The sequence below is a fragment of the Cebus imitator genome, unplaced genomic scaffold (assembly GCF_001604975.1).
Source record: "Cebus imitator isolate Cc_AM_T3 unplaced genomic scaffold, Cebus_imitator-1.0 Scaffold52, whole genome shotgun sequence".
Classification (NCBI taxonomy): domain Eukaryota; kingdom Metazoa; phylum Chordata; class Mammalia; order Primates; family Cebidae; genus Cebus; species Cebus imitator.
In genome coordinates, this window is record NW_016107367.1 from 155546 (window position 1) to 159286 (window position 3741).

At 44.3% G+C, this 3741-nt stretch overlaps 1 protein-coding gene across 1 annotated transcript in view; it reads right to left on the reverse strand.

Annotated features, from left to right (window-relative positions):
- NUDT13 (nudix hydrolase 13) overlaps positions 1-3250 on the reverse strand; it is a 25153-nt gene extending 21903 nt beyond the window's left edge. The window contains exon 1 of the mRNA XM_017528024.2: positions 3209-3250. The gene's annotated coding sequence lies outside the window, so the exon portion shown is untranslated. The remainder of the gene's footprint in view (positions 1-3208) is intronic.
- Between the last annotated feature and the right edge of the window lie 491 nt (positions 3251-3741).

Genomic DNA, 3741 nt, shown 5'->3' on the forward strand with positions numbered 1-3741 from the left:
AAAGAGCAACGTTATAATACAGTAATAAAAAGATATAAAACCAAATTTAGAAGTGAGCAAAGGATCTGAAGATCTGAATAAATATGTCTTTAAGGAAGATACAAAATGACCCATAAGCACATGAAAAGATTTGCATGGGAGATGCAAATCAAAATCATAATGAGACATCATTATATACCCACTACGATAGCTACAATCAAAATGCAGATAATGACAAGGAGTGGTGAGGATGTGGAGGAATTGGAATCCTCATACACAGCTGGTAAGATTGTAAACGGTGCTGCTGCTTTTGAAAACAGTTTGGCAGTTCCTCATAACGTTAAATATAGGGTTACCAAATGACCCAGCAATTTTACTCCTGGGTGTATATTCCTAAGAATTGAAAACAAATGTCCACAAAAACTTGTAAATGAATTTTTGTGACAGCATTATTCACAATAGCCAAAAAAAGGTACAAACAACTCAAATGACTATCAACTGATAAATGGAGAAGCAAAATGTGGCATATCCAACCATACAATGGCGTTTTCCTGGCAACAAAGAAGAAAGATATATACTGCAATATGGATGAAGCATGAAAACAGTATGCCAAGTGAAATAATGCAGCCACAGAAGATTACATACTGTATTCATATGAAATGTTCATAATAGGTAAATCTATAGAGACAGCAGATTAGTGGTCACCTAGGAATGGGGGCAATTTATATGAAATATACCTAAGGTTGTGATTGCGTTTATGTGAAATATTCAGAAGAGGCAAATCTATTAGATAAAAAGTACCTAGGGATGGGGACAAGGGAAGTATTCAAAGATAATGAGGAGTAACTACTAATGGAAACAGGATTTTGGTTTTGTGGGAACTCTTTTTTTTTTTTTTTTTTTTTGAGGGAGTTCGTTCTGTAGTGCAATGGCATGATCTCCACTCACTGCAACCTCCGCCTCCTGGGTTCAAGTGACTCCCCTGCCTCAGCCTCCCACGTAGCTGGGACTACAGGCACGCACCACCACCCCAGCTAGTTTTTTGTATTTTCAGTAGAGATGGGGCTTCACCATGTGGGGCAGGCTGGTCTTGAACTGACCTCAGGTGATCCATCCACCTTGGCCTCCCAAAGTGCTGGGATTACAGGCGTGAGCCACAGTGCCCAGCTGATCATTTTTTTTTTTTAAGACAGAATCTCGCTCTGTCGTCCACGCTGGAGTGCAATAGCACAATCACAGCCCACTATAGCCTCGACCTGCCAGGCTCAAGTGATCCATCCTCAGCCTCTCGAGTAACCGGGAACATAGGTGCATGCCATCACACCAGGCTCATTGGGTGTGTGCGCGCGTGTGTGTGTGTGTGTGTGTGTGTGTTGTTTTTTTTCTTTGAGACAGAGTCTCACTCTGTCGCCCAGGGTGGAGTGCAACAGTGTGATCTTGGCTCACTCCAACCTCCATGCCCTGGGTTCAAACAATTCTCTTGCCTCAGATGCCCAAGTAGCTGGGACTACAGGTGCCCACCACCACTCCGGGCTAAGTTTTGTATTCTTAGTAGAGACAGGGTTTCACCATGTTGGTCAGGCTGGTCTTAAACTCCTGACTTCAAGTAATCTACCCGCCTCAGCCTCTCAAAGTGCTGGGATTACAGGAGTAAGCCACCGTGCCTGGCCCAAGTACTAGATCTTATTCGTTGTGTCTTACTATATTTTTGTACCTATTAACCATCCTCATATCCTCATTCTCCCCGCTGCCACACATACACATACACACTATACCCTTCATAGCCTCTGGTAACCATCATTCTGCTCTCTATCTCTATGAGTTCAATTGTTTTAATTTTTAGCTCCCACAAATGGGTGGGAACATGAGAAGTTTGTCTTTCTGTGCCTGGCTTATTTCACTGAACATAGTGTCTTCCAGTTCGAGCCATTCTCCTGCCTCAGCCTCCTGAGTAACTGGGACTACAGGCACATGCCACCACACCTGGCTAATTTTTGTGTTTTTAATAGAGACAGGGGTTTCACCATGTTGGCCAGGCTGGTCTTGAACTCCTGACCTCAAGTGAGCCACCTGCCTTGGCCTTCCCAAGTGTTGGAATTACAGGTGTGAGCCACTGCACCTGGCCAGATATCTCTTTGTTGTACTGATTTGTTTTCTTTTGGGTTAGTATCCAGCAGTAGGATTGCTGGATTATATTAATATGATAGTCCTGCTGGGCGCGGTGGCTCACACCTGTAATCCCAGCACTTTGGGAGGCTGAGGTGGGCGGATCACCTGAGGTGAGGAGTTCGAGACCAGCCTGACCAATATGGTGAAACCCCATCTTTATTAAAAAATATATATATATATGATAGTCCTACTTTTAGGTTTTTGAGGAGCCTTCATCCTGTTCTCCATAGTGACTGTACAAATTTACATGTCTACCAATGGTGTATGAGAATTTTCTTTTCTCCATATCCTCACCAGCATTCACTATTGACTGTCTTTTGGATAAAAGCTATTTTAACTAGGGTGAGTTGATATCTCATAGTTTTGATGTACATTTCTCCGATGATTGATGATGTTGAGCATCTTTTTAGATACCTGTTGGCCTGTTGGGGCAAGGTTAATTTTTTACTACACGGACAGGAATACAGAAAGTAGGGAAGAATTGGATCTATTAATGCAATCAATCTGCCGTAGTCGTTCCATTAAAAGTATTCCTTAAATTGACTGGGCATGGCAGCGCACGCCTGTAATCCCAGCACTTTGCGAGGCCAAAGCAAGTGGACCATTTGAGGTCAGCAGTTCGATACCAGTCTGGCCAACATGGTGAAACTGTCTCTACTAAAATTACAAAAATTAGCTGGGCCTGGTGGCTGTGCCTGTAATCCAAACTACTCAGGAGGCGGAGTAGGAGAATCGCTTGAACCTGGGAGGTAGAGGTTGTAGTGAACTGAGATCGCACCACTGCACTGCAGCCTGTGTAACAAAACAAGACTCTGTCTCAACAACAACAAAAGTATTCCTTAAATTGATATAGCATATGCAGCAGTGATGTTTCACTTCTGGATTGCCTTAAGAACTAACACTGGGCTGGGCGCGGTGGCTCAAGCCTGTAATCCCAGCACTTTGGGAGGCCGAGGCGGGTGGATCACGAGGTCAAGAGATCGAGACCATCCTGGTCAACATGGTGAAACCCCGTCTCTACTAAAAATACAAAAAATTAGCTGGGCATGGTGGCGCGTGCCTGTAATCCCAGCTACTCAGGAGGCTGAAGCAGGAGAATTGCCTGAACCCAGGAGGCGGAGGTTGCGGTGAGCCGAGATTGTGCCATTGCACTCCAGCCTGGGTAACAAGAGTGAAACTCTGTCTCAAAAAAAAAAAAAAAAAGAACTAACACTGGCTGGGCGCGGTGGCTCACCCCTGTAATCCCAGCACTTTGGGAGGCCGAGGCGGGCGGATCACGAAGTCAAAACATGGAGACCATCTTGGCCAACATGGTGAAAGCTCGTCTCTACTAAAAATACAAAAACTAGCTGGGTGTGGTGGTGTGTGCCTGTAGTCTCAGCTACCTCAGAGGCTGGAGCAGGAGAATCGCTTGAACCCGGGAGGTGAAGGTTGCAGTGAGCCAAGATCATGCCACTGCACTCCAGCCTGGTGACAGAGCGAGAGTCCGTCTCAAAAAAAGCAAAACAAAACAACTAACATTAACTAATTTAGTCTAATTATAGATACCATAAGTAAATATCCCTCTTCTTTACTATTTGTCTGCATTAAGAT